At 45.3% G+C, this 13,580-nt stretch overlaps 1 protein-coding gene across 2 annotated transcripts in view; it reads left to right on the top strand.

The window, feature by feature from the left end:
• ERG (ETS transcription factor ERG) overlaps positions 1-13,580 on the top strand; it is a 144,858-nt gene that overhangs the window by 40,103 nt on the left and 91,175 nt on the right. The window lies entirely within an intron of this gene.

Genomic DNA, 13,580 nt, shown 5'->3' on the forward strand with positions numbered 1-13,580 from the left:
CCTGATTCTGCTCCACGGCATCCAGTGGCAAACATTGAATTCAACTGCAGAAGGAAAATGAGCATCATGCAAAAATTCAGATCCAAGCAAGCATCTCTTCCATATATTCATTGCAACATTTAAAACACCTTAAAAGCAGCATTGGTTTGCTGTGTTTCAGAAGGAAGGGTTTGTATTTACTGGATTGTGACTATTATTATCAATATTATTACTGTGGGTTTCTCATCCTCCTTTGTGGAACCTATGAGACCTGGCAGATGCAGCTGTTGCAGAGAACAAGGAATTTTGGGGTATTGCACACAAATTTCGTCAGGAACTGGAGTGATAGAACAAGTAGCAATTAATTCAGACTGAAAGAGAGGAAATTTAGGTTGGATATTGGGAAGAAATTTATTCCTGGCAAGGTGGGCAGGCCCTGGCACAGGGTGCCCAGAGCAGCTGGGGCTGCCCCTGGATCCCTGGCAGTGCCCAAGGCCAGGTTGGACACTGGGACAGGAGAAGGTGTCCCTGCCATGGCAGGGGTGGCACTGGATGACTTTTAAGGACTCTTTCATTCTTTCTGACTGCTTTTCTGTCTGGTTTTTTTTTTTAATTATATTTTCTGCAACTTCTTTCATGGAGTTTCTCCTCAGCTGGCTGCCATCTCCCAGTCAGCAGCTCTCTCTAGAAAAAGCTCCACTGTACAACTTATTTTTAACTGAAGCATAGAATAAAAATGAAATATTATTTTAAACAACTCCCTTTTCTGTAAAACTCAGTGAATGAAAGAATCTCTCTCTCTGAGTTGTTTTTGGGTTGTGTTTAGTTACTAGGATGAGTTGCAGTAGTGGGAGAGCTCGTTCTTTCCCCCTCTCCAGGTTTTTCAGACCCAGCACTTCCACAGCCTTCTGGTCCTCAGCTGTTTTTATGGAAAGAGCAGAAAAACAAATCCTCCTCCCCTCAAAAAAGTGAATTTTTACCTCAATATGGGTTAAAACCAGTAAGGCTTGAAAACACTGAAAGGGATTTAGTACTTCTTCATGCTGTTTAAATGCTCACAGCAGCAGAAATAACATAAAGAATAACTCAGTTCCATGCTTTCTGCCAAAACTGGTGCCCAAAGAAGGTTTCTTTAACCACAGGAGTTAGTGGGAGAGGGCAAGGCTGGGTATGAAAGTATCTTATTACAGCAAGAGAGCTGCAGAAAAATCTCTGTAATGGTGTGTTCAAGGGAATTGAGGAGCCTGTTCTCAGCAGAGCATCACCCCAAAGTGGCTGTTTTATTGAAAAAGGGTGTGAGGAAGGCAATTACTTTAATGCTGTGTTTGGGGTAGGAAAGCTGGCCAACTCCACTTCAAATCCTTCTGATTTCTGTTTATGTCATTAGGGCCTGCTGTGGTCTAAACACATTCTTTGGAAAGCAGCCACGGATGCTCGGGTCATTCCGGCTTTAAAAGTGGACATAGCTGCATTCTTTAAAATAAAAAAGGGATTAAAGTGGTGCAGGGGATGTGGGAAAGCCTCTTTGGTGTGCTGGGCTGTGCTGCCTGCACTGGTCACAGCTCGGGTGCCCCCAGCTTGAGAAGGACACGGAGACAAGTCCAGAGAAGGTCACAGAGTTGATAAGAGAGACTGGAGCACCTATGGAGACAGGATGAGAGGGTTGGGATTTTTCAGCCTGGGGAAGAAAAGGTTTTGTGGAGCCTTCACAGCACTCTCCAGTGTCTGAAGGGACTACAGGAATCCAGAGAGGGACAATTCATCTGGAGCTGGAGTGACAGGACAAGGGGAACAGCTCCAAATTGGAGCAGAGGAAATTTAGGTGAAGATATTAGGAAAAAATCCATCCCTGGCAGGGTGGGAAGGCCCTGGCACAGGTGCCCAGAGCAGCTGGGGCTGGCCCTGGATCCCTGGCAGTGCCCAAGGCCAGGTTGGACCCTGGGGCTGGAGCAGCCTGGGACAGTGGGAGGTGTCCCTGCCATGGCAGGGGTGGCACTGGATGGGCTTTGAGGTCCCTTCCAACCCGAACCATTCCATGATTTCATGATTCTATGATCTCTCAATGCTGTTGGGATGCAGAAGAGAGAAACTGGGCTCATTGCAATCATCCTTGATAAGGTTTTGTTTAATTAACTGTGTTCTGTCACACAGTGGTGTTTCTTTATATCCTTCAATGAGCAGACACAGCCTCATCCCTGCACATTTAGAGCTGGAACTTGGAAAATTCACCTTCTGGGAAGTGTCTGGATTCTTAAGATTTGGCAGATTTCAAGATTGCAGTTTTCTGCCTGAACATGTGCAGAAAAATAATGCAAAATATACAAGAATATGGCAAGATGAATACTCAGAGATTTCATCTTTTTTTTCAGAAATGGGGATCTCATGTGCATTGTGTGAGTTTTGTGTGTTCTGGTTTGAAATCAGCCTTTTCTGGTACCAGAAGGAAAATGTAACAAATCTCAATGTTCTTGTGCTCCATCCCTGAATGGGATGAGAGCTGGATTCTTACCCAGGATTCCCCATTCTGCACCCAGGCAGATCCTGTCCAATTTTGGGAATGTTTGGAAAGCCTCAAAGCGTGTGTCCTCCTTCTGTTTGGGCAGCTTCATTCCAGAGATACTAAAGATTAAGCTTTACATTTTTCAGCTTGAATGAGGCATCTGACATTGATCTGCTGACCCTGTGGCTCCCTAATGTGTAATTTCACCTGAGTCATGACCTTGTGTTTGGTCCAGGCACAAAGGAAAGAAACATTTGATGTGGACAAGAAAAAGGAATGGATGTTTTTGGATTTTCATTTCCAGTTCAGCAAAATATGGGGAATTCTGACCCTGATCTTTGAGCAGCTTCAGACATTGAGTGCCTGTAAGAGAAGTTAAATAAATAAACCTTCTCACACTGATAAAATTTTGGCTTTGTATAGGCAAGACTGTCATTTACACACATTTTATTGGGATATTTTTGTTGTTTTGTTACCATTGCACTCCAGTTCTTACAACCACAGTCGCAGAAAAACTCCAAAATGCTGCCCAACATTTGCATATTTTGTTTTTAGGGATTTATGCTTTGTAAATACTGACCTTTAAATAAACCTTATATTTTTTTAAGGGTTAAATTCTGCTTTCAAGAGGTCAGATGTTTGTTTGACTTGAGTTAGCTTGTGCCATCACTGTGAGGGGATTTTGTGGAACCAATTCTTAAAAAAACCAAGTTACTGCTGTTCCTTTGGGCCTCGCTGGGTGAGGAGAATCCAAGGCAAAAAAAAAGACAGTATTTATCAGTAATGTGTATCCTGGGGAAATGGGTGTGATTTGCATTGGATCAAGGCTACTGAAAGATTTGGCCAGTTCACATTTAGCTGGTCTGACTTTTCTGTTGGCTGGTGATGATTTTGAGATGTGGGGGGAAGAGGTTGGTGAATGGCAGCAGCTTGTGGGTGGCACACTCTGGTTTTTCCTTGCAGAAGGTGAAGAATGGGAACACTTCACACCCCAAACAGTTTAATTAAAGAAGACATTCTTGATAAAAAATACTCCAAGGGCATCAAACATTTCAAGCCAAGCTCATCTGGTCTGTGTCTGTACAACCTCATTTGTTCTGTGGATGTAACTGAGGTTGTTGCCTCTGAATCTGTCAGTTTTGGGTTATCAGATCTGGAAGCTGTTCCTGATACTACAATGAATGAAAACCTGGTTTCTTAGAAGGAATAAAATAATTATTTCATAGCAGTTTCTGAAAACCACTCCTGAGTTTAGCACTTCTCTGCCGGGGTGACAAATCCACATTTCCATGCACAGCATCCCATATTGTTGCTGGAGGTATCACAGAACCTGACCCCAGAATTCCTTTTTTGGGCAAGGAGTAGTGGATTTCAGATTGTGGCAGTGTAGAGATGCTGCTGGATGTGCCTAATCTGTTGTGTTATGGTTAAATCTGATTTTATTATTTGTTAAGGAGTATATTCTGGGTCTGATATAATCTGTTATTTTTCCTGGAATTGTAGAGTCTCTAAATAGGATCCAAGACTTTGTTATGCTGGGAGTTTTGTATGCACAATACAGTCTGCCTGAGCAGGCAGGGGGATAAGAAGGGAAGGACAACAGAATTATTATTATTATTACTGTTATTATTATCATCCTCCAGCATAAGGAGGATAAAGCCTGGCTTTTACCCCCACCTCTTTTTGGGGTCTTGCCTGAGCCAGAAGCTTGGTCCTTGTGGATTCTTTGCATGGCTGAAGCACTTCTTTGACTGCTGATGAAGTGATATTTGGGCAGCTCAGTTGGGAGTGAGAGCATGGAAATCCAAGCCAAGGATACAAAGAGCTTGGCCCAAAGCCCCACAAGAGGTACTGAGACCCACTGTAACCTGGATGGGGTGGTGATCCATGAAGAGCATGGAGTTCTGCTGGATCACAGCCTGCCACCAGGTGATAACATACTCCTATCCCTGCCAGAAAACATGGAATATCTGCTCCTGACCCATGAGCCAGCCCTCCTCCAGTGATGAGCCCATGGGCAGATGTCCTGCAGTGGCCTCTCACTGGGGGAAGGTGCCTTTAGCCCCGGGGCACAGGGGTGAACAAGCTCCTGAGCATTTCCTGGGCTGCAAACTGGTTTCCCTGCAGCTCAGGGATAACTGCTGCCTGCTTCATGAGAGATGTGAAAAGGTTTTGGTATCAGCAGCCCCCAGAGCTGAGCAGTTGTAGCTCCATCCCCTTCTCTTGCCTCTCACTCTGGCCTTCATTCATTATTCTGGTGAAACTCTTCCCTTGTTTTAGTACTGACAGGGTAAAGCCACAGCTTGAGTTTCACTGTTCTTCTTTCTCATTGTGCTGGATTAGAGCCCCTAAATCTTGCTTGAATGATCATCACAGCTTACTCTGTGTCCTCAGAAAGTAAAGTTTGCCATGGATGAGTTTATAAGCAGAGTTTACCATGGATGTGGGTGGCACTCCTCCCTCCCCTCCCGTGCTCATTCAGAGCTCCCACACTGCCAGGGCTCAGATTTGCTGTTCCATTTCCCTCCTGTGTCAGTTACCTGTAATAATGCCAGAATCACTACTGGATTTGAACTCTAGAATCCCCTCCTAGGCAGAAATTGTGATTCACTTCTCAGCAGCTTAAAATTCTGGATGGTGACCAAATGATTGCTATAGAGTTCCAGTGAGTAAATTCTTCCTTCTTTTTATTTTCTTTTTTTCTTTGCTCTTGAACCTCTACCTCTTCTGTCTGCCTGAGCAAATACCTCCTTGCTAAAGGAAAAGAGAGATAATGGCTTCTGTGTGCTATAATTGATGAACTTTCAGCAATTCGGAGCAAATCCAAGATTGCTGCCAACAGCCAGATGGAAAACAGTGTTAATGACATGTTCAAAGAAGAGTGTGTTATTTTGATAGGGATGGTCTAGAGACTTTAATCTCTATTGTTATAGGGACTAATGGCATGGATAATTCCTTAAGTGGGGCCATTTTTAAACAAAAATTATCTTCTTCATAAGCAGGAAAGAGCAAAGGAAAGAGTACCAAATGCATTTTCAGAGCTCTGGCTGATAGATGTGCTTTACATGAACCCTTTGTTACATGGAGTCAGACGTGTTTAAATCTCATTTCTGCAGTCTGCCAGACACTTCAAAGTCTGGACATTTCCACTGGTGGTGGGTAGAAATCATAAAATGGATGGTCTTGGAAAGCAGAGCCAGGGTGGGAAGCTGAGGGTGGGGAGAAGCTACAAGAAGTTGGGACAGATGGACAAGACAAACTGGAACAGGAACAAAACCAGTTCTACTTTGGGGACACTGAGAAAGAAGATCCTCCTGTTCCCCTTGCTCTGCTCTGGAGTGGGACTGAGGGCTCCCAAATCTCAGCCTGTAAAGGTTTCTCAATCCCACTTATCCCCTCTTCCTTAGGTCCTGCCCACCCTGGCATGTGAAGTCAGCAGTTCCACAAACCCAAGTGTCCAGTGCTGTTTGTGCCTCCAAGGCTGTCAGTTTTGTGTGTGGCTTCATTAAGATCACTGAAGGGAAGGGGTGCAAGGAATTCTGGCTCTGGAGCAGCCTTGGGACCCTCTAAAGGGCTGTGTCCTTCTTCCTTGGAAACTGCTTACAGAAACCACCTGCCCTGGACTATCCTCACACGGATCTGCAGAGCAAATGCTAAAGATGTGTGGGGATTATCTCTGAGCAAGCCAGAGATTACTTACTTACTTACAGAGATGACATACTTACTGTAAGTTTAATATACACTGCATTTGTATTTTGCCTTCATCTGGCCACAGATATCCCAAGGAATGGATCATTTTTCACCTTTTCTGAGGGATGATTCCCCCTGACTCGTTATTGGGAAGCATTTGCTCACACTCAGCTACTCTGTAGGGATTGAAACTCCTTAATTTCACACTGACTTTGCTCCTCCTCACCTTCCTAAAGAGGGGGAGCTGAGGGGAGGTTGCCAAGCACATCAGTTCTGCTCAGGGTCTGTTTTGGGTGGTGGGGATCAGGCAGCTTCCCCCCTCATCTCTGCATCCAGCCCTTCTTTCAGCTGTCCTGCTTGTTTGGTCACAAATGGGGTCATGAATGACCCCTTTGTTACACTTCTGGTAATGCCTTGTGGGGCTGAAAGGCATTTTCCAGGAGCTGCTGCTCCAGCAGCCCAGACAGGGATAAATGATTCTCTTGGACTTGGTGATATGCTTCATCTGTTCCAAAATTAATTTCTTCTCTCTCTCACTCTCCCTGCTCCTCCTCTCCCTCTTCCCTCCCTTTTTAGAAAATCTCATATTTCAACTTGTTCTTAGCCCCATCCTCTTTAAATCTGAATTTTTACTTCATTTTTTCCTACCCTTGTTCCTACCTCCTCAAGACCCTTTTGGATTATTTCCCCAATCCTGCTGGTGTCCCAAAGTTGACTCTGGGGTGCAATATCTTTGGCTGATGTGTTGTTTTATCCTCTTCTTTAGATTGTTAATACAGACATTACCTCATAAACAGTTATGGGCACTTGATTAGATACCTTTCACCAACTTGCTATTTTATCATTTGCCTTAAGTCTTTCCCTGTTGTTCTGTAGGATATTTTCAGACTCCCAGTGTTCTTTCCCAAGACAATTCAAATTCTTGTTGTGGAAATTCTTCCTTGGCTCAAGACAGTAGGGAATATTTGGATGTTTCCATGCATGTTTAATTAGAAAGAGAAACTGATTCTGTGCAATATGTGCTTTTCTTGTGCAATATTGTTTGTTTATCAGAAAAGTGTATCTTGTCCTCACCTAGAAGAGCAGAAGGGGTAACTGCTGTGCCCCTAAAATCCAATGTCTGTGTGGCCAGTGAGTTCTGTTCCCCAGAGGCTCTACAGTGCTTTCTTCACTACCTCCTCCTCCTCAGAAATTCAGGTTTTTTACTGTCTAGTAACCTATAAACCCCAAATGTTGCCCTCCAGATTTCCAGCAATATTTAAATTCAACTAATATGGGTGACTTTTACTGTGAGATATAAAATCCCAGAATGTTTTGGGTTGGAAAGGACCTTAAAGATCATCCAGTTCCACCCCTGCCATGGCAGGGACACCTCCCACTCCCACCTCCCAGGTTGCTCCAAGCCCCAATGTCCAACCTGGCCTTGGGCACTGCCAGGGATCCAGGGGCAGCCCCAGCTGCTCTGGGAATTCCATCCCAGCCCTGCCCACCCTGCCAGGGAGGGATTTTTTCCTGATATCCCATCTCACCCTACTCTTCTGCATCTCTAGGCCCATGCTTCTATTGCTGCCAGTGTTTTGGGTTTTGGTTTTTTTTTTTGGTTTTTTGTGACACGGAAGGGATCAATTTCTTCTGCTGCTGAGGCTTAAAAGTGTTTGGCATGTGTGTTGTATATTCCATATCATCTGTGATTGCCTTGGATCAAAGAGATCAACTTGCTGGCAGTCATTATCACCTCCTTGAACAGCAGTAAATGTTTGGTAGGACACTGTAACCTGCTATTGCAAATTCAAATTACACTGGGAAGGAGGGAGGTAAATCTGAGGTGTGCTGGGAGCCTTCCAGAGTGGGCTGGCAGGTTTCTCTCTTGGTCACACTGAGAAACTTTCCAAGATCCCAGAAAGCTGGCATGTCAAGAGTGTGAATGATATGGCAGGAACCCTGGCACAGGTTGGCCAGAGAAGCTGTGGCTGCCCAATTCTTGGAAATGTTCAAAGCCAGGTTGGATGGGGCTTGGAGCACCTGGGATAGTGAAAAGTGTGGATGGAACTGGATGGTCTTCAAGGTCCCTTCCTTCCCAAATAACTCAATTACTTTAAGCAGTATCTGGGGTCCCTTTCTAAAGAAAGGGGGAGATGTGTATTAGGAAGGGGTTAATTTTAAGTGGGAAGCACCTTTGTCCTTCCCCTCTTTCCATGGGGACTTGGTGTGGTTACATTAAGCACAGGGGGACTTGTGTGTAGCTGTTTGTTAAATTGAGTGTTCAGCCTGGAGAGGAGCCCCAGCTGAGGGGAGCCTCAGCCCTGGCTGTCCCTGTGTCTGTCCCTGTGTCTGTCCCTGTGTCTGTCCCTGGCTGTCCCTGGCTGTCCCTGTGTCTGTCCCTGTCTCTGTCCCTGTCTCTGTCCCTGTCTCTGTCCCTGTGTCTGTCCCTGGCTGTCCCTGTCTCTGTCCCTGTCTCTGTCCCTGTGTCTGTCCCTGTGTCTGTCCCTGGCTGTCCCTGTGTCTGTCCTTGTGTCTGTCCCTGTGTCTGTCCCTGTCTGTCCCCGTGTCTGTCCCTGTGTCTGTCCCTGTGTGCAGAGCTCAGAGCAGCCCAGGCTCTGCTCCAGGCCCAGCCATGGCCCCAGAGCCACGGGCAGGGGCTGAGCCCAGCAATTCCCCTGCCCAGGAGGCACAACTTCTGCCCTGGGCAGTGCCCAGCCCTGAGCAGGGACCAGAGGGGCTCTGGGGGCTCCTCCCTGGGACATTCCAGAGCCACCTGGACCCAGCCCTGTGCCCTGTGCCCTGGGATGGCCCTGCTGGAGCAGGGAGGTGGCACCAGGGACCCTCTGTGGTCCCTGCCATCCTCACCCATCCTGTGTGACACAGCTGGCACAGGTGTCCAGGTCTGGGACAGCAGAACTTCCCTGCCCAACAGTTGCACTAAAAGCCCCTCAAAATGAACTCAGAATAAACAAAAACATTGTTTAAAAACCCAACTGGAGGCCAGCTGAGGATTGAGTTAAGGTGAGGCACTGACTGCTAACTTAAAGCTTCAGTAAATTTCTCCAGTTTCCCCAGAGCTGTCCCAGAACTGAAGGCAGCCAGCTCACAGCACCTCAGCCATGGCAGAGATGTTATTAACTGAGACAGAGGAAAATATACTTTCAGTTATTACATGCTAATAAAGCACTAACTAAACAAATTTAGGCAACAGGAGCAATTATGCCATTAAACATTTAACGGCAAGATTGATTTTTAAATGTCTAATAATCTAAACCAAAGTGTGCACACACACAAAGAGGAGGAGGGAAGGAGGGAGGGAGGGGAAGGTAATTTCACCAATTGAATCTATTGAGGGCCTCAGTTCAAATGCGTGGCTATAAATGTCAAAATACGTAAGATCTGATGCAAGAGCAGAAGTGGAACCAGGATGGATGAGCTTTCCTCACTTGACCAGATTCTTCTGCCTGGGAGGAAGTTAAACACATGGGGTGGGGAAACTTGGGGAGCTGGGTTATCTCCAGAGCTCCCTTTGGATGCTGGTCTGCGTTCCTTTGGAGTGGGCAGGGAGCAGAGAACTGAGGCACAAAGTGTGGGCTCAGCCTCGGGTTTGCCTGAGCCCTTCCACATTCTGCTGCTGTCACCTGCAGAGGAGGATGAGCTGGATTACTCCTGAACTGGGAGGGAATGGAAAAATTCCCATCTTCACCTGAAAAAAACTGTTTTCTGTTCCTGGGCTGCAGCAGAAGGTGGGTTTGGAGATCAGGCTGGGACACTCTCACAGCTCCAGGGTTGTATTTGTTTTCAGAGTTTGTGGCAGGGCTGCTCCCTTCAAAAAGTATAAATCTTAATCAAATAAAACTGATGTGCTGCCATATTTACCCAGTCTCACTGGTTGTCCTACATCATGTTTTAGCATATAAGTTACATGACAGAGTTATCCAGGGGTTGCCAGCTGACACAGAAACAAACCCTCATGTTAAATTGCCTGCAGATGTCCTCTCCCAACTCCTGTAAGGAACTTCTACCAGTCCTCTCTCCCCCCCACCCCCTTTTTTTTTTGTGTGTGTTAAATAAAAGCAGCAGAAGAAGGGGAAAACAATCTCAGTAGAATCTCTGTGCTGGTGCCTCTGTTTGCAGGACAGGAAGCCTTTAGAAGACAATGCAATTTGTAGGCAGGCACAACAAAAATCCCTGTAAGGATTTCCATGAGCCTTAGTGGACCAAACGAGTCGTGGCTCTTTTGAAGGCTGGAGCTGAGTGAATAATGCCAAGTCTAAGGCTGCCAAGGTGGGCTTTTCAGAAGATTCAGACCTGAGGAGGTGAGAAGATCTTTATGTTCTGTTGGCTGCAATTTATCTGATTCTAAAATTTATGGTTAGAGTTTCAACCAGGCATGCCTTTTGTTTGGATATTAATCTAAAGAAATCAGGATTTTATCTGAGGGATTTAAATTCTTGCTCCGTTTGGCAGAAATCCCCACCTAAGGTTGTGACATTCTTGAAAACATTCACTGTTTTCATTTGCATAATTAGGAATCTTTGTTTTGTTTTCATTGTATGAATTTAGTGGAGTTGGTGAACTTTTTGCCTGGCTGTCTCCCTTGGTCGGGGAAATCACAGAATGTTGTTTCTTTTCCCTGGCTGGAGGAGTGTGGGCTATTTATGCTTAGTTTTAAAATAGACTTTTCTGTGAGTGCTTGCACCGCTCTTTGGGATATTTCTGGAGGATCAGCCTGGCCAAAAGCAATTGTGAAAGGTTAGTGGAGAGCAGGGCTCCCATTTAAACACCTACGTGGAGGAGCAGCCCTTCGAAAGCTGGGAGTGCCAAACAACTCCCACTTGGAACAATGGGAGCTGCTGAGTGCCCACAGCTTCTGAAAATCTGGCTTCAAAAGGAGATTAATTAGCAAGTCCAGCAGTTTTTAATTTTTTTTTCCTGGTCTTGCTTAATTCTGCATGGTGAATATTGCACTTGAAGTGTGTTCAGCAGTGGCAGGTGGTGGGAAGGTGGAGTTCCAGGTGGGTTGGGAGGCAGGCAGGGAGCTGGGCAGGTGTTTCCAGAGTTTTTTTCAGGAGAGCTTTGGCCAGGAGTGTTGAACTTTGCTGGGCATGTAGAAGGAAAGCCCTGGGGAGCTCCCTCTGTAACAACCCCACATGGATTGGGGTTTTTTTCCGTAGTTTTCCCGTTTGTCTTAAACTGCTTCGGAAGTGAAATAAATGAAACCAGAAAAGGCCTCTCTGGCATTACTGAAATAGGGATGTCCAGATGGGAAATTACAGTAATATCACTTGTGCATTCAGACTTCACGTCCTGTGCAGCTTCCATGTGTGGGCAAAGGAGATAAATTTGCTCTCTGGAGCTACACGTGCGCTTCTCTCTTTTGATTAAGCCTGAAACACATTTCTCTTCCCTTTCTGTGATCATGGAGTGAGGTCTGCAGGAAAAATAGGATTAGAAATTAATGTTTTGGGGGCTGTATTTCCAAACTAAGTTATCCTTGTGGCTTTCTGTAACGTCTTTTTTTTTTTTGTTTGTTTTAAATTCTATTTATCACAAATCGCCAGCCATTTTTTCATTAATGCAGACCAAGAGCAGTAATAGTTTGCTAAAATGAAGGAGGATTACTTCTGAAATTCAAATAACGAGTTGTGGTTATTGTTGCTTTTCAAACATGGCAAGCAGGTTGGCGACCAATATGTTTGCAAACGACCTAAGTCTTCCCTTCCAGTGGTAATCCGTATTCTTTTGAAAAGCTAATAAAAGTGGTGTATGAAAGAAATTCCTGGGGCACTGCAGAACTCACCCTCCTAGGGAGAGAGCCAGATGTGCTGGTTAATAACCTTGCAGGCATTCAAAGCCAGGGCAGTAACTTGGTATCACCTAAGCCAGACGTTGTGTGTTGGTGCAAGGCAATATCACATCCTGGTCACATTCGCAGCAGAGAGCTGCGAGACATGTGGAGCCTTATTAAAGGAAGGGTGAAAAAAAAAAATAAAAATGAGGAAAAGAAAAGGAGGGGACAGACAGAAGGAGAGGGAGACAATGTGTCTGTCCTGAGAAGCAGCAAAGGAGCAAACGCACTGCTCCACATGTGCATTAGTCTGTCAGCCTGGATTCTGCTCTCCAGATGTTGGGGTGGATCCTACGGCAGGACTACGGAGGAAAAAAGGATTTAAAAAGAAATCACATTTCAGGGGTGAAATTAACCTCTCCAGGTTTTGCAAAATGCAGCCTCTCTGTGTGATTTTTCAGAATGCTTTAGTGGAATAACAAATTCTAGATTTAATGGTTTTTACAGGCTTGCTTGGCAGCGCCTCCTCCAAACATAAATGTTTGTGTGCGAAACTTGTCAGTGGCTTTTAGAACCAACATGCCTCAGAGTAAAAAGCACATTAAAGTTGTTCTCAGACCAGTCCTACTGAACTGAAAATTGTTTGTGGCGGGGGTCCCAAAATCTGATGGATCTTTCTCAATGCTCAATCTCTCCGAATCCAACCCTCTGAGAGCTTTGGCCATCACATCAAAACAGTGCTTGTGCATAACAAAAACATCTATATTTGCAGTGGCAATCAGAATACATCAGTGTCAAGTTAAGTTTTTTTTTTTTTTAAAAATGCCAAATTTGCTTTCCCAGGCGCGGCAGAAAAATAAATCACTGATGGCATTTATGGTATATTTGTAATCTGAAACCGGTGGCTTCGTCTTACCGGGCACGACGTGTGCGGCAGATAAACAAACACTGCGCAAAAAAAAAAGACAAGTCCCAGCTTTGTCTGCCTGACACTTCACCTCTGTGACCAGCATCCCACAACCAGGGCCACATGTGCCTTTCGGCTGAGCTCGTGTTTAGGCTGAGCCAGGCTCAAGCCTGGGCTGGTCCTTGTGGCAGGACTGGGGTGTTCCATGGGATGCCAGGGATGGGGTTTGTGCCTGGCCAGCCCTTGCCATTGTGAAGGGAAAGGGAGAATATCTGTGGATAAATATTGATGTGAATGCGTTAAACAGGGTGATTGTTCTTGCCTGAAGATCTTTCATGAGGCCCAGGAATGCAACACTGATGTGAAAAGATGGTGAAACACAAATATTACCAAATGGTGATACACAAATATTACCAAATTTCACGTTCATGACTGATCTGGAGTCACTGCTTTCAGCTGTTGCAGGAGTGTGCATACATGGAAACTCCAGTCATGGATTTGCAATCACGTTGCAAATAGAAATGAGGCAATTTTATGTCAATATTAGGACAGAGCACTCTGGAAGCAGTCTGGATGTTTTCATACGTAATCATGGCTTCAGTAAAATCGTACATTTACAGAGACAGCTGGTGTGCCTTTTCTCGAGTTGGAATAGGATCAGCTGAGTAGGGATTGTGAGAAATCTCAGTTTGTAGTTTTGGTAAAAGCCAGAGTCACAGATAAAGATTTCT

The sequence above is a fragment of the Serinus canaria genome, chromosome 1 (genome assembly GCF_022539315.1).
Source record: "Serinus canaria isolate serCan28SL12 chromosome 1, serCan2020, whole genome shotgun sequence".
Classification (NCBI taxonomy): Eukaryota; Metazoa; Chordata; class Aves; order Passeriformes; family Fringillidae; genus Serinus; species Serinus canaria.